The 24,837-nt window shown below is 44.6% G+C and overlaps 1 protein-coding gene across 9 annotated transcripts in view; it reads right to left on the reverse strand.

Moving 5' to 3' along the window:
• Positions 1–24,837, reverse strand: part of tenm1 (teneurin transmembrane protein 1) — a 1,688,122-nt gene that overhangs the window by 573,285 nt on the left and 1,090,000 nt on the right. The window lies entirely within an intron of this gene.

Here is a 24,837-nt window from a genome sequence, read left to right on the forward strand (position 1 = left end):
TTGGATTGCATCTATTTTAATGCAAGGAGTCTTACTAGTAAGGCAGATGAATTGAGGGCATTAATTAGCACATGGGATTATAATATTATTGCTATCACAGAGACATGGTTGAGGGAGGGGCAGGACTCAATATTCCAGGGTATAGAATCTTCTGGCATGACAGGGGAGGGGGTAAAAGCGGAGGTGGCATTGTACTGTTGATCAAGGAGTCAATTACTGCAGTAAGGAGAGATGATATCTTGGAAGGTTCCTCAAATGAGGCCATATGGGTAGAACATAAAAACAAAAAGGGGGCAATCACTTGGCTGGGAGTGTACTACAGGCCTCCAAACAGTCAGGGAGAGATAGAGCAGCAGATATGTTGGCAAATCTCAGAGAGGTGTAAAAATAATAGGGTAATAATAGTAGTGGATTTCAACTTCCCCAATATTAACTGGGATAGTCTTAGTGCAAAAGACTTAAAGGGGGCGGAATTCTTAAAATGCATACAGAAGAGCTTTTTGAGCCAGTATGTAGAAATTCCAACAAGAGAAGGGGCAGTACTGGACCTAATCCTAGGGAATGAAGCTGGACAAGTGGTAGAAGTGTCACTGGGGGAGCAATCCGGGGATAGTGACTATAACTCTGTAAGATTTAAGGTCGTTATGGAAAAGGTCAAAGACGGACCGGAAATAAAGGTACTGAACTGGGGGAAGGCCGATTTCAGGATGATAAAACAGGATCTGGCCAAAGTGGACTGGGAGCAGCTACTTGTAGGAAGGTCTACACCAGACCAGTGGGAATCATTCAAAGAGGAAATAGTGAGAGTTCAGAGCCAACATGTGCAGGGTGCAGGGTAGGACCAACAAGTCCAGGGAACCCTGGATGTCAAGGGATATAGAGGATTGCATCAGGAAAAAAAAAGGAGGCTTATGGAAAATTCAGAGCGCTGAAAACAGCGGAGGCCCGAGAGGAGTATAGAAAGTGTAGGGGGGTACTTAAAAAATTAATTAGGACAGCAAAGAGGGGACATGAAAAAACATTGGCGGACAAGATAAAGGAAAATCCTAAGGCATTTTGTAAGTATATTAAGGGCAAGAGGATAACAAGGGAAAGAGTAGGGCCCATTAGGGACCAAAGTGGCAATCAGTGTGCGGAGCCGGAAGATATAGGTGAGGTTTTAAATGATTACTTTTTATCTGTGTTCACTCTGGAGAAGGACGATGTAGGTGTAGAGATCAGGGAGGGGGATTGGGATAAACTTGAACATATTAGTATTGAAAGGGAGGAAGTATTAGCTGTTCTAGCAGGCTTAAAAGTGGATAAATCCCCAGGCCCAGATGAGATGTATCCCAGGCTGTTATGTGAGGCAAGGAAGGAGATAGCAGGGACTCTGACACAAATTTTCAAATCCTCTCTGGCCACAGGAGGGGTATGAGAGGACTGGAGGACAGTGAATGTGGTACCATTATTCAAGAAGGGTAGCAGGGATAAACCAGGTAATTACAGGCCGGTGAGTCTAACAACAGTGGTTGGGAAACTACTGGAAAATATTCTGAGGGACAGGGTTAATCTCCACTTGGAGAGGCAGGGATTAATCAGAGATGGTCAGCATGGCTTTGTCAGGGGGAGATCATGTCTAACAAACTTGATTGAATTTTTCGAAGAGGTGACTAGATGTGTAGATGAGGGTAAAGCAGTTGATGTAGTCTACATGGACTTCAGTAAAGCTTTTGATAAGGTCCCGCATGGGAGATTGGTCAAGAAGGTAAGAGCCCATGGGATCCAGGGCAATTTGGCAAATTGGATCCAAAATTGGCTTCGAGGCAGGAGGCAGAGGGTGATGGTCGAGGGTTGATTTTACGAGTGGAAGCCTGTGATCAGTGGTATATCGCAGGGATTGGTGCTGGGACCCTTGCTGTTTGTAGTATACATTAATGATTTAGATGTGAATATAGGAGGTATGATCAGTAAGTTCACGGATGGCACGAAAACTGATGGTGTCGTAAATAGTGAGGAGGAAAGTCTTAGATTATAGGACAATATAGATGGGCTGGTAAGATGGGAGGAGCAGTGGCAGATGGAATTTAATCCTGAGAAGTGTGAGGTGATGTGTTTTGGGAGGACGAAGAAGGCAAAGGAATATACAATGGATGGTTGGACCCTAGGAAGTACAGAGGGTCAGAGGGACCTTGAGTACTTGTCCATAGATCACTGAAGGCAGCAACACAGGTAGATAAGGTGGTTAGGAAGGCATACGGCCTTTATTAGCAGAGGCATAGAATATAAGAATAGGGAGGTTATGATGGAGCTATATACAACGCTAGTTAGGCCACTGCTGGAGTACTGTGTACAGTTCTGGTCACCACACTATAGGAAGAATGTGATTGCTCTGGAGAGGGTGCAGAGGAGATTCACCAGGATGTTACCTGGGCTGGAGCGTTTCAGCTATGAAGAGAGACTGAAAAGGCTAGGGTTGTTTTCCTTAGAGCAGAGAAGGCTGAGGGGCACCTGATTGAGGTATACAAAATTATGAGGGGCATTGATAGATTAGATAGTAAGAAACTTTTTCCCTTAGCGGAGGGGTCAATAACCAGGGGGAATAGATTTAAGATAAGGGGCAGGAGGTTTAGAGGGGATTTGAGGAAAAATCTTTCACCCGGAGGGTGGTTGGAATCTGGAACGCACTGCCTGAAGGGGTGGTAGAGGCAGGAACCCTCACAACATTTAAGAAGTATTTAGATAAGCACTTGAAACACCATAGCAGACAAGGCTACGGGCCAAGTACTGTAAAATGGGATTAGAATAGGTAGGTGCTTGATGGCCGGCACAAACACAATGGGCCAAAGGGCCCGTTTCTGTGCTGTATGACTCTATAACCAGTGCATTTTACTTCCTGGTTTGCTGTCTGTGAGAACACTTCAAAGTGATTGGCTGCTTACCCTCCTTAATGACATCACTGCTGCAGGACACAAAATAAGATCGTGAAAGGGGAAATCCATGCCAGAGTTTGCTAGATCATTGAGGGCAGCTTTCTTCACGTTCAGCAGTGAGCAACAATTGCTACGCCACTGTCTGCAAAATCCAGACCTAAATAAATTTTTGAAATTTTGTGGGAAAACAATCCTATTTTTACAACAGGAATTACGAGCCATGATAAGTTTGTCTTCCATGTGTCCTGTAATGTGGCAGCTTGTTTGTTACATTTTCATTGAAAAGAAGATTGGCATGTGCTTTTTGTTTATGAACTGGAGAGTGGAATTTACTGGTTAAATGGTGATGTGGTCCCAAGCCATGATCTGATAATGGTATAATTGAGTGTGGGTCAAAAAAATTCTTGCAGTTACACAACAATCTTTATGTTGTTAGTAACTCTCAAAGCACTCCAGTTTTGCCTGCAGGTGTTAAGCCACACCCATTTTGTGAGGGCAATGTTCCATAAACAGCAACTAGATCAAAGATGAGCTCGATTTTTTTTTTGGTGCTGTTGCCTGTGGGAGAATTGTAAACCAGAACATGTAGAAAACTGTCTGAACTTCTTCCAATAGTGCTTTGGGATCTTTACTATTCACCCTCAATTAGCAGAATGGTCTTCAGTTTAACGTCTTATCTCATCCAAAGGACAGCATCTCTTGCAATGCAGCATTCCTTCAGTCATGCCTCAGCCAATTTATGTGCTCATGCTCTGCTGTGGTACTCAAACTCTCAACTATTTGATCAAGAGATGAAACTGCCCTCATATTATATCAGCATATCTTTGGAAGATGCTTAACACTTGGGAATGCAATGCAAGAGGTAACTGCAGGAGTTTACTGTGAAATTTTAGCTTGTTTCAATTTTGTATTTGTGTTTAACATTTAGTGATTCATTTTCTTTTGTTGTAATTTTGGCTCAGAAATAATTGGTCTAAGTTTAAATGGTATCCACTGAATTTGAGGGAATGAGGATGATGACGATACAACCAGTTCACACACTCTGGGCTGACTTTTATGGGCACACCGGAGACAAACTAGGAGGCAGAGCGCCCATGGAATTGTGATGGGAGGCAGGAGAGGCAGAGGGCCCATCGTCTTCCTGTCGCAACACAATTTTGTTGGGGCCAGGAATGGCCGAAGACACCCTTCCTGCCCAAAGGCCACTTCAGTCCCTTCAGAGGCCTATTAACAGCCACTTAAGGGCCTCTTTCCCCCGCCACTGGCATTAAAATGAGGCAACCTCGCTGCTGGCTTGGTGGGGGGGGAGGGGGCCTCCTCCGTGGGCAATCTTTGGCCCACAGAGGGCCGTCAAACAAACCACCCCCTGGACCCACCCACCGTGGATGAAACACACACCCTCTCCCACCCCTCGCCGGGGCCTGCCGGACCGGCCCTGGCGACCACGCCCCTCACTGACCTGAGGTCTGGGTCTCCAGTGCTGGGCTCTGCAGTACTGGCAGTGATCACTGCTCCCTGTGGCATTGCTAATACTACTGATCTGCTGGCCCTGTGATTTTCTGGCAGCTCTTGGAGGCAAGATCCCCATCTTTAAAGGGATGCGGATTCCGGCACTGGGGTGTTAATTGGCCTAGTGCCATAGAATAGCGCCGGATGGGCTCCAAATGGCTGAGGTGGAGGTTCCCCTGCCTTTTCAGCCTGGCACCAGGAGCCCTGCGTCGACACAAAATTCAGCCCAGACAATTTGGCATTCATTGCTGGGATTATTGGGAAGTTATTTTGGAAGTATTATTATAGACTGATATTAATGCATTGTTTCTCAGGTAAAATCCATGAGGAAACATGATTCTCTCTCGGGGTTTATTTGAGTTACATTGTCAGAAAGTTGATATCACAAGTCAGCTAGTTCAATCATAAAACAGAAAATGCAGGAAATATTCATCCGCTTAGACAGCACAGTGGGAAAAGGAAAAACATTATCATTTCAGGGCTTCTGACCCTTCGTTGGATTCGGAGGCGTATGGTGAGAGGCTGGATCTAATGAAATGGAAAATGCAGTGCTTAGAGGAACATCTGTGATCATGGGTGGAACTGACAGGCTAGATGCAGCGAGGATGTTCCCAATGGCTGGGGAGTCCAGAAACAGGGGTCACAGTCTCAGGATATGGGGTATGCCGTTTAGAAACGAAATGAGGAGAAATTTCTTCACTCAGAGGGTGATGAACCTGTGGACTTCTTTGCCGCAGAAAGCAGTGGATGCCAAGTCATTAAATATATTCAAGAAGGAGATAGATATATTTCTTAATGCCAAAGGGATCAAGGGATAAGGGGAGAAAGTGGGAACAGGGTACTCAATTAGACGATCAGCCATGATCTTTTTTGAATGGTGGAGCAGGCCTGAAGGGCTGAATGGCCTGCTCCTGCTCCTATTTTCTATGTTTCCATGTTTCTATCTATGTTTCTACGAAATAGGAAGGGTGGAAATTAAGCTGGAGTCCATGTGGAGTGAGTGAGTTGGAGCTGGAGATCTTTGCTGAGACGAGGTTGTGGTGGTGACAGCAAGTTTTAGCCAACACATGGTCAAAGACAAGACGGAAAAGACATAACAACGAAAGTGAATAGAATAAAAGAGACAAACAAAAACCATGTTTAAGAGAAGAGCAGAAGTCTTTCAATGGGAACATTCCTCGAAGCCATGTGCCAGTGAATTAAATAATAAAACCAGAAGCAAAACGCCGCAGATTCTGAAAATCTGAAAAAGAAACAGAAAATGCTGGGAACACTCAATAGCTCAGGCAGCATCTGTGCAGAAATGAAAAAAAAAATAACACCTCAGATCTTGTGACCGTTCGACTGGTGGAGGTTGAGCTATATTGCATAAATAGGAGGGCATAAGTATAAAGTTGTAATGCTGAAACAGCAAAGTGTTATGGTCTTGTCAATGTTTTTCCTCTTTGGATAAGAGCATTAATTATTTTAATAGGCTTTATTAAGGCCTGCAATTAGCATTTTCAAGTTCAAATGAATCATATTTCACAAAAATTGTTTACATCCCACTCAACATATTTTGTACATGATCCACAGTATTGCCCATCTAATGGAATATGTGTAAAGTAAAGCAAACCCCACTGCCTATCCACCCACAATTACAACAGAATGAGATACAGGTTCTTTGAGAAGGATTTACAAAGTAAAAGGCCAAAATACTTGAAGGCACCATTGATAACTAATAGTTGTTCCATTTCAAATTATTTCAGGTTCCTGGCAAGTTAACTTCTAAGCAGTTGATCTGTCTGACATGAGTGTCAATGCTGGATAGAACTGCAAACTGCAACAGGTATGTATTTCTGTAGAGGTGAAGCTTTTTGAAAACTAATGGCAGCAATGTAGAGTCCACTGAGATTAGCTACCCTGGCCATTTCTATGAGCCTTTCCATATTTATTACTCTGCTGGTATACTACTGAAATAAATACAGGTCTGGATTTTGTAGTCCCGCCACCGGGAGCAGGGGTGGGCATGGAAAATGGTGGCCACCGCGATCCCCCCACGGGAGCCACACTGCCGCGCCGCTGTGATTCTGCATCCCCCCCATCAGAGTGCAGAGTTCACCCCTTCCCCACGCACCACCCCACCTCCCCAACCAACTGAATGCAAAGTTCACCCCTTCCCCACCTCAGTGGCACCAGCTTTCCCTGGATGGAAAAGTGAAGGCGTGTGAGTGTCACTCATCGCGCTGAAGATCGGGAACTTAAGGTAAGATTGCTGTGGATTATATTTTACTTCATACAAATGTTTTATTTAAATATGCTAAGTCAGGTCCCGTCACAGAGCGGCGGAGACGCTGGGCCTGACAATCCCAGCGTCGGGTTCCGTGGCGGCCGGTGACACTCCGATTTTCCAGCCCCACCTGCCATGGAACCCGCGTCGACCTGGGAACAAAATCCAGCCCACAGTATTTATACCAACTCTGTGCTTGTCGACTTCAATATCAACGATTCATATTGAACCTTTTATCTATAATTATATAGGATTTTCACAAAATCTCCAGTGCAATTTTATTTCTTCCTTCATGGATGTGGGCATTGCTGAGAAGACCCACATTTATTGCCCAAACCTTAATTGTCTTTGAGAAGCTGCTGGTGAGCCACCTTCTTGAATACAATCAAGAATGGTTTGCTCGGCCATTTCAGAGGGCAGTTAAGAGTCAACCACTTTGCTGTCGGTCTGGAGTCACATACAGACCAAATATGGTAAGGATGGCAGATTTCTTTCCCTCAAGGACGTTAGTTAACGAGATAGATTTTTGTAACAATCCAGTAGTTTCATGGTCATCATTACTGATACTAGTTTTTTATTCCCGATTAATTTCATTAATTGAATTTAAATTCCCCAGCTGCTATGGTCGGATTTGGACTTATGTCTCTGGGTCATTAGTCCAGGCCATTTGGAAATTGGTGTTTCAGCTGCACATAAACAGTGACCTGCTCCAACCACACAGTTAATCTTCAGTTCTACAATGCATCAACAATCATGATACACTGTTGGTTTCATAACCCATTAATTTACTAACACATGCCAGCATTGCTTCTTCTAACCAATAAATTTATTGCTATGGTTGGCATCCTTCCATCTATGAAAGATGATGGGCACGCAGCAAGCAATCCATTTAGGAGGGGTATCTTCTCTTGGTGCACCTCTGGTGATGCCTGTGAAGGCCAATCCTTGAGAGGCAGATTCTGTCACAAGTGTTGCATGTGAAGCTACCAAGTGATGCTGTGAGTTGTTGTTTTTGGCGTTGGCGCCTGTTGCCAAGCTGCTGTAGCCACTGGTCATTGTGGTAGTGAACACCAGTCTACCAGATGTGTTGCCATTTCCCTCTTTCGCCAGGTAGCGACTCCCAGGTGCAATAGTCGACATTTAGGGCCTTCATGTCATGCTTGCAAGCATCCTTGAAGCGAAGCTTTGGGGCCCTGGCTACCTCACCACATGGAAGGTCTTTGGGTATGCGAGCGTCTTCCATCCTGCAGATGTGTCCAATGCACCAAAGCCCCCTTAGTGCCAACACACTTGGGAGCTTTGCCTTTGAGAAGACTACCACATTTGTGATTTTGTCCTGCCAGGATATAACCACAATATGCTGCAGAGAGCAAAGATGGAAAGTATTGAGCTTCTTTTCCTGGTAGTTGTAAGTCACCCATGTTTCACAGCCATACGGCAAGGTGCTGAGAAAACAGGCCTTATAAACCATCAGCTTGGTGTTATCCCAAGCGCGTTTCACGAGTTGGCCAAGGTGGTAGCTGCTTTCCCTGTGTGTGTCTCAAGCTCGGCCTCAAGAGACAGATTGTCTGTCACCATGGATCCAAGGTAGCAGAATTTGCTAACCACTTTCAATGGGTGTTATTTAGTGTGATCAGGGGCTATGACAAATACAATATACTGCTGTAGTCACTTCCCATCATAGCATATCTGACAGCTTCATTAGTAAACATAATCAAGTAAATTAAACTCAATTGAGCAAAACATATTTTGGTAATCATTTAATTATTACTAGCTCAAACAATTACAAGACAATTGACTTACTTCTTAATGGTGTCTGGTATAACAAATTTTATTCACGAATATCATCATGCCATATTATTATAATCCCTTAGGCATAGGAAGTTTGCCTCATCAGAATGTCCTCTACAGTACAATGGAATAAAAGTCATGAAAGGTAACAATGAGGAGCTGAGCAATAAAACCAAAATCACCATTTTCCTGTGTTGCTAATACTGTCCAGGTAGTTTTATAAATATAGGTGGCATTCTAAAAAGGTGCCAATTTGAAACTAATTTTATTCTTTCATGGGATGTGGACATCAATGGCAAGGCCAGCATTTGTTGCCCATCGCTAATTGCCCTTGACAACTGTTAAGAGTCAACCACATTGCAATGGGTCTGGAGTCACATGTCAGCCAGACCAGCTAAGAACAGCAGATATCTTTCCCTAAAGGACATTAGTGAACCAGATGGGTTTCTTAAGACTATTGATAATAGTTTCATGGCACTATTACTGACAGTAACTTTCAATTCCAGATTTTGTTTTATTAATTAATTGAACTTATTAATGAACTGAATTTAAATTCCACCAGCTGCCGTGGTGGGATTTGAATCCGTGTCCCCAGGGCATTGGCCTGGGCCTCTAGATTACTAGTTTAGTGACATTACCACTACACCACCATCTCTCCTGATTTAGTATCAAGTTATACTGTTGGATCTGCATCATTCATGTAATTTTAGCAAAAAGCAACAGGACGGTCAAGTTTCTGATAACATCGAAGAGCATAAAAACAAAGGTCGGGGACCTCTTTGAGGTTTCCTTTACACAGGTTGCAGTTACTTTGCAGCTGATGTAAGACTATAATGATGTACAACTGCCTCCAAGAACTAATCCCTCATTATTTTCCAAGATTTAATTTGGGCTACTTCATACCTGAATTACACTGCATTAATGAGAAGCTGAAACCACTTGATATTGAAGCAAACCATACAGAATAATGGCCTTATAAACAATGAAACCCTGTATCAGAGTTTGTTACTGGCAGACGTAATAGAAAATTACATTTTTGGATGTGCCTTTTGAATTCTACTATCTCTCTACTCGTAGTCGGTCTCAGATTTATCATAGCACTAGTGTTGCAGCTTCATTGGAATACGGTAACGTAAACTGGTCTTGTCACAAAGCTTAACACATATACTTTCACTCCTCCAATTACCTACTCGGCAACATTACACCTAGGATAGAGGTTGATGGCCCATCTTCATTTTCCATTCGTGCTGTGTAATCTGATCTTAGTTGGGGCAGAAGCAAGTACATAGCAATTGGCCTGAGCTCATGGTCTAGAGAGAGAAAAGATCAGCTACTCCAAGACCCAGGATTAGTTGATACTTTCTCTCTCTAAACCATGAGCTCAGGCCAATTACAGCGCACTTGCTGTGCTGCCTCAACTTCACTGAGGATATGAAATGTGTAAATGGGTTTTCTGCTGCATTTCCGCCAAAACTATGGCGATACAGATGCATAAAGTCTGAGGAAATGAAAGGCATAACCTCGCCACAGAGTCCTGCTGGAAAATATACAAATTTGAATGTTGGGATTGGGCTCAGCCACGATTCCTCCATGTCTCAGGATCCTGTGGATACTTGCTATCTAGTATCAGACATATTAATAATGGACATTTGAATGATGTATTTGAAAGCTACAGAAGCTTGTGGATTGGTAGTCAGCATGTGTCAGCACCTTTAGAAGGCAAGGAAGAAAGAAACACTTGCCTATACAGCACATTTCATGACCACTGGACATCTCAAAGTGCTTTACAGCCAATGAAGTACTTTTTTTGTAAGTGCAGTCAGTGTTGTAATGTAGGAAACACAGCAGCCAGTATGCACACAGCAAACTCCCACCAACTAGAAGGACAAGGGCAGCAGATACATGGGAATAAAAGCAAAATACTGCGGATGCTGGAAATCTGAAATAAAAACAAGAAATGCTGGAATCACTCAGCAGGTCTGGCAGCATCTGTGGAAAGAGAAGCAGAGTTAACGTTTCGGGTCAGTGACCCTTCTTCGGAAGATACATGGGAACACCACCTCCTGTAATTTTCCCTCCAAGCCACACACTATCCTGACTTGGAACTATATCACCGCTCCTTCACTGTTGCAAGATCGAAATCCTGGCACTCCCTTCCTAACTGCACTGTGGGTGTATCTACACCACAAGGACTGCTGCTCACCACCACTTTCTCAAGGGCAATTAGGGATAGGCAACAAATGCTGGCCTTGCTAGTGATGCTCAAATCCCATGAAAGAATTTTTAAAAAGCAATGCGATAATGACCAGATAATCTGTTTTTTGTGATGTTGATTGAGGGATTAATATTGGCCAGGACACCGGGGATAACTCCCCTGCTCCTCTTCGAGACAGTGCCATGGGATCTTTTACATCCACCTGAGCAAGAAGATGGGGCCTCGGTTTAACATCTCATCTGAAAGACAGAGAGAAAACTAACGCCCAAAAACTATTTCCAGAGACTATGAAAGTGTGCAGATAGTTCTGAAGTTCATACTTTTGGCTTTGATATTTGCCAGTCAAAGTAATTGGTGCACTCACAATCAGGTACAGGTTACTGCACATTCAGACCAAGTATGTGTTCAGCTAAGCAAAAATGTCATTATATGCTTCATCAGAGAAACTGTAGCAATGTACCCGTTACATGATAGTATGTCTGAATACAACAGTGTCATTTTGCTTCAGTTGGGAGTACTCTTGACTTTGAGTCAGAAATTTTTAGGTTTAAACTGCACTCCAGCACATAACCTAGGTCAACAGTAAAACTGTGAGTCCAGACTTTGGCTGCCTATGGTGGCGATGCCAGCCTTATCCATAGGTTACCTGCTGCTGTTATGTGCCAGGAGTGCAGAATCAGAAAATGTAACAGACTATTAGTTAGTTTGCTGATATATATATTCTTTAATACACATAACTTACTTTCTTGTTTAGACTGGATCTTTTCACAGCCCCTGGTTAGACTGCTTTTCTGTGATGTTGCTGTGATCTCTCCCTCTCTCTCCAGAGGGTTACCTATTTGATGTCATAACCCATTATATTAGCATTTCTGGTACCTAGCACATGTCTTCTCCCTTGGTGTGACCACAAAATGGACCAAGATGTGGAATCCATGGCTATCCATTAATGTCTGGATGAGTATCATTCTGTTATGATGTGTCTACTTCACACCTTCTTTGTCTCAGAAGAAATCCATTCAATTCAGGAATGTCTCCTACAGGATGGCTGTAGGCGACGCCATTTAGTCTAAAATTATCCCTTTGGCATTTCAAGACAGTGAGACAGTTTGAATATACAAGCTAGGTCACCTGACCTTCGGCAGCATTTGCAGCACATTGCCCCCTGAAGCAAAGCACAGGATCAGGCTATTTTGACTCTTGGGCCTCATTTAAATGCTGCTGGCCAACTTCTCATCTATTCTGGTGGAGGTTTGTGCCAAGTAGCCCAAAGTTGCATGTCCAGGTGATCATTTACCAAGAGGTCAACTGCCAGACTATTTGACGGAGATCCCAGCAGGGTAATTGTTTCACAGTATCCTTGAGCATTCCTGTTGCTCTTAGGAAAAAATAAATAAACTTATCTTTTGGGCCTATTTGAATGAGGATTCACTCCTACATTGGGCTGACCTGGGGGAAACTCACTGCCATTTCGGACAGAAGATCACAAAAAGGCCATCAAGAGGTGACGTAAGCATATTTAAATTAATTCATTTAATTGATTTGAATATTAAAACTGTGGTCCCTCCACCCAGTGGCGGGGAGGCCGCCATGGTGCCTCACCGCCACCGGGAGGATCGGGCCGGGCCCTGCCGCCAAGATCCGTGGCGGGCCTCATCTGGAGCCATCTTCAGGCCTGCCTCACCATGGATCCTGACGTCGAGGGCTCCTTAAAATCCAGCCCAAGGAAGAAAATTAATACTGAAGTAAACAGTTTTCAATATTCTTTCAAGGTGTGACTGTCTGGCTGTATCAATGATGCCCACTGAGAGTTTTTTTTATTTGTTTCATGGGATGTGAGTATCGCTGGCAAAGCCAATATTTGTTGTCTGTCCCCAATTGCCTTTCAGAAGGTGTTGGTGACATACTCCTGGCATGTCATTCCATAGTGCAAATTAAAAGATAACATACATTTACAAAGAAGAATTGAAAAGTGACAGAAAATACCATTCTGTATTGTCTGATATATGAATTTAAAAGCACAATATTTACTTGCTATTTACAAGATCATAAGATAAAGACAGGTGCGAAAGGCCATTGGGCCCATTTTAGCTTATTCATCTAAATAAAGCTACAATTCCTCCACCCCAACACAGAGCATGAAACTGTTGCTTAAACAAACCCAAGATTTGCACTTCCACCATTCTACCTGGAAGTTTATTTCAAATAGTAATTACTCTTTGCATGAAGATGAGCTTGCTGTCATTGGTCCTAGATTTGCCTCCATCTAGTTTGCACTTGTGACTCATTATTCGACTTTTGTGTCATACTTTTAAGCAGCGCATTCCCTTTTACTATGCTATTTAATCTATATTTCTAAACCTCTATAATGCTTTTTCTCAGTTACCTCCTTTCAAACATTACATCGCAGGATTGTTTTTGAAGGAAAGGCATCTTACAATTCAAAAACGAGAAATGTACCTGAAGCTAATGCTTGTGAAAAGGAAAAGATGCTTGGATTGAGCCTCAATACGTGTGCTTCAATAATATAGTCATATAAGAAGTCTGCGGCAGCTCTGCAGACAAAAAAGCATCAGTAACAGAGAGGAAGAAAAATTGAGAGTCTCTTCACATAACAAAGTCACCTATACTTCAGTCCTTGTTGTGCTTTGGAGCAGTTTACAAAAAATATTGCTTCAGTTCCTAATATGTCTACTCTTTATAGATAGAAAGGAGCTTAAAGATGCTGTGTGGCCAGCCAAGGCATTAAGTGAACGAACAACCCCTGTCACAGGAAAACCAATGAAATAATGTTGGAAAATATACCACTGTTCCACTATTGGGAAAAAAGAGAATTGTAGAGATGCTGAGATAGAGATTTACAGAAAGCTCCTTGCTATATCAGTTATTATAAATGAATTATACTCATACACTAGTTCTGTTTCTTTGTTAATTGTATCTCTTTCTTAACAATTCCACCTTTCAGTAATGTATTTTTTTGCAAATATGGAAAAATCCCAACATATTCTTTCCAATTTGATAACAGTGCGAGATGATAACTCAGTTGGCTAAACATCGGATTAGAAATCAAGAAGCCCTCAGTTTGAACCCTGGCAGGTTTCATTTAGTCTTTCATGACTTTCAACGGAGATAAAATTAGTACTACATTTTAGGATACGGGATAGAATAAAACACCACAGCAATTGCACAGTGCTTGCCTCTGACACTCCTGGCTGGTAATGAAAAAATACAGAGATCAGCATAATTTATGGTATCTTCTCATGATGACAAGATATGTTTGCCTCTTTCTCTCCTTTACAATATTAATGTTTTACTTTATTTCTGCTCTTTTTTCTCAATTTATTGTCTACTCAATCATTCATATTGTCCTTAGAAGTTGGCTGACAACTTATGAGCTACTTAAGAAACTGCATCGTTATTCATATTTTTTGATTGGCTGCTAGAAGCCATTGGTGAGGTTGCCTGAAGTGAATTTTGCTTGACGTTGGCCACCCTGTGGTCATGATGCAAGACAAGGGATAAGCTCAGGATTACATTATGTACATGTTGCTGATGAGGATTGAGTGGCAATCAGTGCTGATCCTTATGTTCTCAGCAATGTAAGAACACATTGCTGAATTATTTTACCAGCAGTGGGGGAGGTAGCAAATGGCCTACCTGCCCCAGGCCAATTGAGGCCCTTAAGTGTCCAATTAATTGCCACATAAAGGCCTCTTCCCACCGCTGTTGTTATGTTACCAGCAGCGGACAGGCACTTCAGCATCTGAGGAGGCCGATCAGTAAAACCTGGCAGCCTCCTTGTGGGCTGGGCAGGGGGAACCACCTGATTGGGCACCCTGTGCCCCACAGAGGGCCCCCCAGCAACATGGGCTGTCTCTGCTAAAACTACCCCTCCTTGCCTTGCTCGCCAACCCCCAACCCCTCCCCCAACTGCTTCAGCGGGGCCCAGCCAATTGTCCCCAGCAAGGCCCAAATCCCACTTATCTTTCTGAAGGGCGACATCCATCATTCCTCTTCTTGCTGGATGCAGTCGCAGCAGTGGCCACTGCTCCCGGTGATGCTGTTGGAACTGAAAAGCTGCTGGCCCCCTGATTGGTCGGCAGCTCTTGGAGGCAGGACTTCCTGCCTCAGAGGGGCCAATATCCCGACTGAGGTCACTTAAGGGCCTGGGTCACGCAAAATTACAGCATGGCTTCCAGGCCAGGCAGCGGCAGGCTCGCCCCGACTTTTTAGCCGATGGGCAGTGCTACTGCCGCAAAGGTCCGGCTGTTGGTTTTCAGACTGGAGGATGGTAGACAGTGGTGTTCCCCGAAGAGCAGTGCTGGAACCACTGCTTTTTTTGATATAAATAACTGACTTGGATATTGGAATACAGAAAAAGTTTCAAAATTTGCCGATGATACCAAACTTGGATATTGGAATACTGAAATAGTTTCAAAAATTGACAACGATCTGCAGCACAGTGGTTAGCACCACAGCCTCACAGGTCCAGGGACCCGGATTCAATTCTGGGCACTGCCTGTGCGGAGTTTGCAAGTTCTCCCTGTGACCGCGTGGGTTTTTGCCGGGTGCTCTGGTTTCCTCCCACCGCCAAAGACTTGCAGGTGATAGGTAAATTGGCCATTGTAAATTGCCCCTAGTGTAGGTAGGCGGTAGGGAATATAGGATTACTGTAGGGTTAGTATAAATGGGTGGTTCTTGGTCGGCACAAACTCGGTGGGCCGAAGGGCCTGTTTCAGTGCTGTTTCTCTAAATAAAATAAAATAAAAAATATACCAAACTTGGAGGTGTGGCAGACAGTGAGGATGATACCAATAGACTGCAACAGGACATAAGATAGGCTAGCAGAATGGGGAGTCAAGTGGCAGATGAAATTTAATACAGAGAAGTGTGAGGTGTGCATTTTGGCAGAAGGAATAGGGGGTGGCAATAGAGACTAAATGGCAAAGTTCTCAAGAGTTTACAGGGACAGAAGAATCTCAGGGTTCATGTGCATATATCTTTGAAGGTAGCAGAACATCTTGAGAGAGTAGTTTGCAAACCATATGGGATCTTGGCTTCATAAATAGAGGTACTGAGTACAAAAGCAGGGAAGTTATGCTGAACATGTACAAAGCTCTGGTTAGGCCACAATGCAAGTCCAATTCTGGCCACCACAATTTAAGAAGAATGTGAGGGTATTTGAGAGGTTGCAGAGGAGATTTACCAGCATGGTTCCAGGAATGAGGGTTAGGTTGGAGATGCTGAGTTGTTCTCCCTGGAGCAAAGGATATTGAGGAAAATTTGATAGAGGTGTACAAGGTTAAGACACTTTTAGATAAGGTAGACAATGAAAAGCTGTTCCCATTAGTTGATGGTACATTGTCTAGGGGACGCCGATTTAAGGTTTTGGGCAAGAAATGTAGGAGTATATGTGAAAGAACTTTTTTTACACAATGAGTGCTAATGAGCTGGAACTCACTGCCTATGAGGGTGATGTAAGCGGAGACGATTAATGATTTAAAAAAGAAATTGGATGGGCACTTGAGGGAAATAAGCTTGCAGGGCTGCAGGGATAGAGCGGGGAAGTGGAAGTGATTGGATTGCCCTACAGAGAGCTGGTATGAACTCAATGAGCCGAATGGCCTCCTTCAGTGCCATAATGACTTTATGGGTTGAATTTTCTGCCAGCAGCAGGGGTCCCGATGACAGGCCAGAAAGCTGGTGCGGGGGGGTGGGGCGGTACCTGCCTCGGCCATTTGCGGGATCCCTGGCCTCATTTCACGGGGCAACTAATTAGCTGCCATGGGGCTGCCATCCCTTAAAAGGACAGCCACCCGCCCCAGATGCTGCCGACCGAACAGAGGGCCAGCCGCTCAGCACTGTCACTGGGAGCGGTGGCCGCTGTTGGGACTGTACCTGGAAGAAGAGGACATTATCAATGGGTTCTGGCCTCCTAGCCAGGTAAGTGGGGTCTGGGCTGCAAGGGCCAGTCAGGCAGATCGCGGCAAGGTGTGGGGGGTTGGTTTGGTGAGGGCAGGGGACTGGTGTTGCTACAGGGGCAGCCATTGCTTCTAGGGGCCCCTGTGGTCCAAAGCGTGCCCAAGGAAGAGGGCCCCCTCACTGGCACCGCAGGGAGGCCACGAGGCTGTGTCCCCATGCGGCAGAGGGCTGACCTGCCGCTGGTAAAATACCAGCGCTAGTGGAAAGAGGCCCATAATTGTCCATTTCAGTGCTCAAGATGGCCTCTGGGTGGGAGGGCCATCTTCCACCTTCCCCGTCGCTGGTAATTGGCATGGCAGCAGGAACATGACAGACACTCCACCACCCCACCCCCCCCCCCCCCCCAACCCTGCCCCATCTCTAAGCCTATCCCCAGAGGGTTGGTAAAATCCAACCCCATGATTCTCACTAAATGTCGTGTGATTAAAATTTGCTCTGTCAATCAATCAGCACCAATACTGATTGCAGTTTATGGCAGCAGGAAGACAAACAACACAAAGTGAGAGAATGGTCAACTGATATGTGGTATAAGTGCAATAAAATAAACAACTCCATCTGGACAGTATTGTTTGAATAATAGAAAACACTCCTTCTTCATGAGATAGCCCAATCACCAGCTCTAATGTGCCGAATCAAAGCATTTACCCTACACTGCAGGATCCATCAGCACTCTCCTCTCTTTAAGTAACCCTAAGGGCTGCCTTTCTTCTATCTATTGTTTAGTGTTTCTTCACCTAACTTCCATTTAAGAGCATCGATACCTCACAGTTTGAACTGACATCATGACATATTTTCCTTTCCGACAGCTTGTATTCCAGGACATTCTGGTTTCTGACTCCCTCAGGTAGAAAGTGCACTTTTCCACTCAGAGACTGAAAGTATTTTTTTGTCCGAAGAAGAAAGAAGCCAAACTGTTAAAAAATACATAAATGTTATAAATATATAACAGGGCCTTTATCATTTGAAAGAGAAAAGTCAGGTTAATGCTTTGGATAGGATCTTTCATCAGAATCAGTTCAGAAACTTGAAATCCTGAAAGACTTCCACCCAAAGCATTCATCCATCTTTTCTCTTTCAGATGCAATGTATGTCCTGTGTGGGTATGTTCATATTTTCAAACTTTGCTGCTGAATTCTTTTCATTTCAGCCAAGTATTATACATGCATGTTAACTGCTGCTGTTAATCACAGTTATCTTTGAGTTCTAATGAGGAGTCCAGTTAAACGCCTTGCCGGATCTGTCTTTCCAGTGACAAGTGGGCTGCAAAAATCAGGCAGATGATCTGCTACCGCCCATTATCCTGTCACACCACCATAACCTGTTAGGGTTCATGATCCTAGGGCCATTGTCACCATTAGGATTGGCAGTTAAAGTCAGGGGAGGTGTTAGGATTCAAATATAAGGGTTTAATATTAGAATTTAGGATCTTGGGCTGACGTCTAGTGTTAAGGGAGAGATTATGGTTTGCAGTTACATTTAGTATTTGTTTCAGGATTGGGGTCAGACCCTTAAATTAGTGTTATGATTCATGTCTGCACACATTCAGAGTTTGGAGTTTTCTATTACAGATGTTGTTCCTTTTGTCTAAGCCATCCCATCTGTTGTTACAGTTTATTATTTTTCCAACCAGTGTTGTTTTTTTCCCTCTAAATAAGCTCTTAAGCCCACCAACTTGAGTGTTCTTAAGTACCATTCCTACTGCAATTGCCCCCAGGACCTCATATGATTGTCTCAAAGTCTTCCATTAGTGTTCCTATGCTGCAAGTTGGTGCCAAGTGCTCACAGATCACTCTGCTCACTTTACTCACAGGCTTAGTCCCCCTGCCCTCCCCTCCCAAGCTATGACCGCTTGGACCCTGTCAGACATGTACACCAGGCTCCTAATTGTCTCCTTGATCCTTCCTTCCCTTCCCATGCGTATTACAATGGGAGACTGACAAATGCCACTGCTGCTTGCTTTTGAGCTGTTCAACATTGTGAGCTCCATTGGAGCAGTTCAGCACAGGAAGTACCTGGATCAGTCCAAGGATTGGGTGGACAACAGCTCTTCCCCAGCCCTTTGCAAACTCAGCTTCCAACATACCAAGAAAAAAAGAACTTGAAAAAGGAATTTCAGGATTACACTGATTCCTTAGAGAAGAGAGGTTAGCTTTGTTCGCAGAGAAAACTGAGATAATTGCTTTGTCTATCAGATGACTGTCACCTAAATGTGTCTCAAGGTGGATGTTGAAAAGGTACGCGGTAAGTGGATAAAGCAAAAATGAAATGTGCACAGAGAAAGGGAGAGACCGTATGTGAAAGTGACGTACAATGCAAATGAAATACAGAAACATAGAAAGAGAAAGACAGGAGAGGGCTATTTCATGAGAAAGGAAGGTACGCAGGAGAGAGAGGAGACAAGAAGAGAAGAGAGCAAAAAAAGTGTGAAAAGCATATAGTTAAAGAAACTGAAAGAATGGGAGACAATCAGAATAACAAGGAAAATGAACCAGATTGCTCTGAGAGTGGGAGCAAAGTAGAAATCACAATTACGGGAAAAGAAAGACAAATTTTTGTTTGTGACCAATGCCTTGAAAGATTATATTAAAATGTACAGTGATGCCTCTACATCATTCAAAGCCCCCATACACCTAATTTACAACATCCTATGACATGACGAGCTAATTCTGGGATGATCTCAGCTTTCTTATTTACTTGGCTTACACTGACATCCACATGCTCTGCTACAGCAATCAAATTATCCTCTCTCCCCACAAAGGCGTGAGCATGAAAGGTACTCATGTTGATTTCCCACTGAATACATCAAAAGCAAATGTGAAATCTTCTTTGCTTAAATTCTGGAAAATTCCAGTGGACCCATTTCACAGCCTAATTTGGTCAATCCCAGATGACCCCCCCCACCCCCAATTTTGTTATGATCCCTGTGGAGATCAACACAAAAGAACCAAATTTATTGAACCCCAATAAAAATCAAATGGACAAGATTTCATTCTTATAACTTTTACTGGAAATCTGAAAAAAAAGATAATGCTGGAAATACTTAGCAAGTCAGGATGTGGAGAGAGAAACAGCATTAATGGCCAGGATTTTACCTGCAGCAATCAAGTTCCAACATTGGGACCAAAAGTGGAGTTTCAAACGTACTATTCTCAGGGTCAGTCAATTAATGGGCGGCAGGTGTGGGAGCTGGCCAGTTAAGTGGTGTGGGCAAGGAGAAGCTCTGGCTCAGGCAACACAGGCACCATCTTTAAAAGGCATCCAGCAGCACTTGCACATGTAGTAGCCCCGGAGGGAACAGCGAGAGAACCGTGGCACCTGCACCAATTGTTGAAAAGGCCGAAGGAAGACAAGGGTCGCTCCAGCATTCACTGAAGCCTCCCTGGAGGTGGTACTCCAGGCTGTAAGGGCTCAGAGGGGTCAATGACCTGATGTGGTCTGGCAATGTGAGTGCAGCATATAATATTAAGTTTGCAGCCTTAAATGTGACTGAAGATGAATATGAGATCGGAGAAGGGGTTGTCTACCTAGTTAGTGGAGATACCCAGGCATCAGCATTGGCTGTCAGATGCATGTTAGTCTTTGTGCAGGACACCGGTCAGGCAGAGGTGACCCCTGCACAGCCAGTGCTGATTGGCTGCATGCTGGAGGCATGACTGTGGCATCATAATGGACAGATAGGCTGCCACCAACACAGGTGTCACATGTGTCTTTGATGGGTGAGTAACAATGGGAATTTAGGTACTTGCAGAAGAGAGCTCACAATTCAAGGGAAAGATCAAGAATCAGAGTTGGCATTCCCTACATGGCCACCCTCACGCCTATGGATGAAGTGGTGTTGGAGCTGGGAGGAATGATAGCAGGGAAGGCAATCACAGATAGTGAAACGGGTGTGGAGCCCCAAGAGAGCAAATGGCCTAATGGATGGGCACAAGAGATCCTCTGGTGAGCACAAGAATAGTGCTCATATGTGCACCATCGGTCACACAGAATTCCAGATGGGTTCCGGCCTCCCAACCAGTTGTCAGAAGGGCATGTTGTAACGTGCGTAGCCCTCTCGGCACTCTTCTCTTTTTTGCAGGTCATAGACAAGAGTGGCAACTGCTGAGCCTGCGTAACAGCCCTTCACCTCTGAGGAGGTGAATCATATCATTCCCCTGCATCCTCCACCAGTGCAGATACTCTCACGTCAGTGGGCAGTTGCATGTGAGTAGCAACGGGATCACAATCTGATGTGCACAGCAAAGACACGCCCGAACAACTGATGGAGGCAGCGACAGTTGAGGCCACACTAACTGGGAGGACTGTGGGAGGGCACAGTGATGCTCAGCTTCAGGCTGATGACGTGCGTCTGGAGCCATCAACAAGACAGCAGATGCTGGAGCTGCAGCATGAGCTGCATCAACATCTGGCAGAACTTCCAGAGGCTACGCGCACGCATGCGCAGATGATGGAGGAGTCCATCCAGGCCATATGTGCAGCCATGACTCTGACGTATGCGCACATGGCATCCTTCATCAAGAGATTGGCGACCCTCATGGAGAGCCACATCCAGCAAACCATCCAGTGGATGCCAGAGATGCATTCAGATCTGCATGCCATCACCACCTCCATGACCTTTGTGGACGAGAGGGGGATGAGATGCCTAGCATCACTGCTAGGTCCTTGAACTCCTCGGGTGCTGCCTGAAGCATCTAGAGGCTCCTTTCAGGGCACTCCTAGCATGGAAAGCAGGTTCACATCCCCTCTGATAGTAAAACCAGCTGTGGAGCCAGAGGCTGCTCTTGCACCTGTTCAGGAGGCCCTCAATATGCCGGGAGCCTCCAGGCCTTAGGCTACTAGAGGACAACCACCACAGTCATCAAAAGCCACGGAACAGAAAGGTCACAGCCTGCCTCCACCTCAGCTGACAGCACAGGGTGAGCACCCATAGGAGCAGCCGCAAGCATGTGAAGAAGTCCACCTAGCTGCACTTCAGTTTCAAGGAGTTATATTTTGTTATTAGATTAACCTTGCTGTGTATGTGTCTTCAAATGAATTCTGAAATAGTGCACCACAAAAAGAATCGTTTACTTTTATTTATACACTACTAGGCCATTAACAGATGGATGGCTCTCGCACAGGTTGTGATGGGACAGACCACACTGAATGAGGTCAGCGCATTTCCCAAGTTGTTGTCTCATGTGATGATGGATTCAGAGAAATGGTAAGGGCATTCAAGGAAACTACGAAAGGTCTGCAGAAGGTAGACGATTTACAGATTGATTGGTTGTGTAAGAAAGGCTCAATGTGAAATGTGTCTGTATTAGTGAGTCGCAAACCTCCCTTGCACATACCTCATTGCAGCTTGCCTGCAGTCCCTCATGGTCTTCATCCCGTTCTGGCTGATCTCCATCCCCCTCCATATCTTCATCATCAGAGGAGGCATCACGCTTCAGGATATCCTCACTGTTCAAAAATTCTCTCCTCTTTAATGCCAGATCATGTAGAGCACAGCACAATGCCAAAATATGCGAGACCCTTGATGGGACATATTGAAGACTTCACCAGATTTATCCAGGCATCTGAACCACAGCATCAGAAGGCATATGGCCTGCTTGATAGTCGCTCAAGTTGTCCCATGGCAGCTGATCTATCTCTCCTCTGCATCTCGGCTTGGGTTTCTTACAGGCATAAGTAGCCATCTCTTTATAGAGTAGCCTTTGTCACCCAGCATTCATCATTGATAGCACACGTGGGTCCTGAAAAGGTTAGGCACCTGGGACTGCCTTAATATGTTGGTGTCATGGCAGTTTTCTGGGAATTTTGCACAGACCTGAAGGATCTGTTTGCAGTGGTCACAGACCAGTTGTACATTGAGCGAGTGGAAGCCCTTCTTATTGATGAAGGCTGCTGCCTGGTCTCAGGGACCATGCGTGCAGTCAATGACACCCTGCACCTGGGGGAATCCAGTGATCGCCCCAAATCCTGTAGCCCTCTCAGCCTGACTGTTTGGATCAGTGTGAAACCGCACCCATTGTTTGGCCCTCTTGAACATGGCATTGGTGACCATCTTGATGCAGCGAGGAGCTGCAGACCGGGAGATCCCACAGATATCTCCAGAAGATCCTTGGAATGATTCTGAGGCATACAAATTCAGTGCCATGGTGACCTTCAATGCCACAGGCAATGCCCCACTTCTTCCCATAGGGCTCAGTTCCTCCTCCATTATGGCACACAGCTCGGTGACCACCTCTCTGGAGAGGCGCAGTCTTCGGCAACATTGCTGCTCTGGCATTTGCAGGAAGCAGAGCCTCTGGTGGGTAACGTCGTCTGTGGCAAGAGGCTGGTTATGTGCTCCTCTGCACCCTCCTTGTTCATGTCCCTTTCCAGGCTCATGCTCCTGGTGCCCCTTTGGGTGTTGCTGGCCCATTTCTGGTGGCTGCAGCTCTCTCCTTCTCAGTTGCTTCTCCTCACTGGAGATCTGGAAGCCTGAGTGAATGAGGCCCATAGTAAATATCTGTGTTCAGTTCTCTGGGCCTCCCACGCCCACCTCTCCCCCCGCCCCCACTTTACTCTGTACATACAAGTGCCAAGTCAGAGATGACTCTCAACCAGAATACTTCCATGGTGCTAACAAAGTCTGTCTTTGTTCCAGATTGCTACCGCCGCTGTCTATTCAGTATCACACATCCTTCAAAGCCATGCTACCTCTCGCAATGGCTGCCACATTCCACTGAGCTTCCACCTCCTCATAGCTGGTGAGGCTCTGAGGCTCCATTGTTTTCCCATGCGCCCCTCATAAAATGGAACAAAGCTGGTAAAATCGCAGTTAATTGCCTGCTTAATGGGCTTAATTACCTTCCCGTTGCATTCCAGCACGGCCTCCTCCGTCCAGCCCAGTCACCTGTGGTAACACCCGCTCGCGATGTAAACATGTCGGGCTTCCCTCCAGATGCCTTTCGCCACCATTTTACCCATCAGGAGTTCTGATGAAAGGTCACAGACCTGAAATGCTAACTCTGTTCCTCTCTCCACAGATGCTGCCAGACCTGCTGAGTATTTCCAGCACTTTCTGGTTTTATTTCATGTTTTTCAGCATCTGCAGTACTTTGCTTTTGAGTCTTGAAATTTAATATTCAACTCATTTAACCCTCTTTTCATGTACATCAGGCACAGCATGCTTCAAAGCCTGTAATGGGGGAACCTTCTCAATTTTTAATGTGACTGCTACTGTGCCATAAAAATGTATTAAAAGAAATAGAAAAAACAGAGCAGGTATCAGTGAGGATAATTTTCTCCTAAACGCTGAAAAAATAGCAAGTAGAAGACCATAAAAGTGACTTTATTTACCACTGTTGCACCTAAACATCTGTCCAGACTATTGAGGTACCCGCCTGTTCCCTCATCCCGAACAACCACATTTGGAGGATACTCGCATTTGAGAGTTAACAGTTGTGGACTAAGATTCATTCGGACGGAGGAGTGGTTGGACAGACATAAAAGATCAAGGAGATTGGGCGTATTGTAGTTACGCTTGCAACTCATGCCCAAAATTCTGCAATCTTTTAAACCATATAATTTGATTGCGCCCAGATTACAGGCGTATCTAAACACAAACGCAGAGGAAATTGCAGCCATAATTTGGCTCGGATGTCCTCTTTACAGTTGAATATCATGCTGGCATTTGCTGTTTAAGCTAACACTTAATGAATAGCTTAGACAAAGTGTTGGAAACAGCCCATGGATCCATATCTCAATAAGGGGACAGTGCCTTCAGCAGAGATGTAAGAGATTATTTAAAATTTTAGAGCAAACGCAAACAAGAATTGTAGAGTCATTGGTTAACAAAAGGTAGAATTTTCTTCTCAGTTATAAAGAAAAGGTGAAAAAAACTATTGACCTTGGTGTTTAAAAATGTTCTATGATTTAATTACAATGTCCTGTTACACTAATAAGTCTTGGGCTGCTCTATAAACAAACCACTGCGTAATAAACAAACTGTCATGTTACTTTCTCCTGGGAATCAGGCAGTGTCATTCTGCTTTGTGAACATCAAAGTCAGCTCTGTTACCCTTTTTTGAATGTCACTCTCACATTCCTGCCTGGCATTAACATTCTCCTTGCAGCACTTCGTCTCAGCATAACAACTGTAATCACGTGTGCCACCTACTCGTTGTATAACA

The sequence above is a fragment of the Heterodontus francisci genome, chromosome 15 (genome assembly GCF_036365525.1).
Source record: "Heterodontus francisci isolate sHetFra1 chromosome 15, sHetFra1.hap1, whole genome shotgun sequence".
In the NCBI taxonomy this organism is placed as follows: Eukaryota; Metazoa; Chordata; class Chondrichthyes; order Heterodontiformes; family Heterodontidae; genus Heterodontus; species Heterodontus francisci.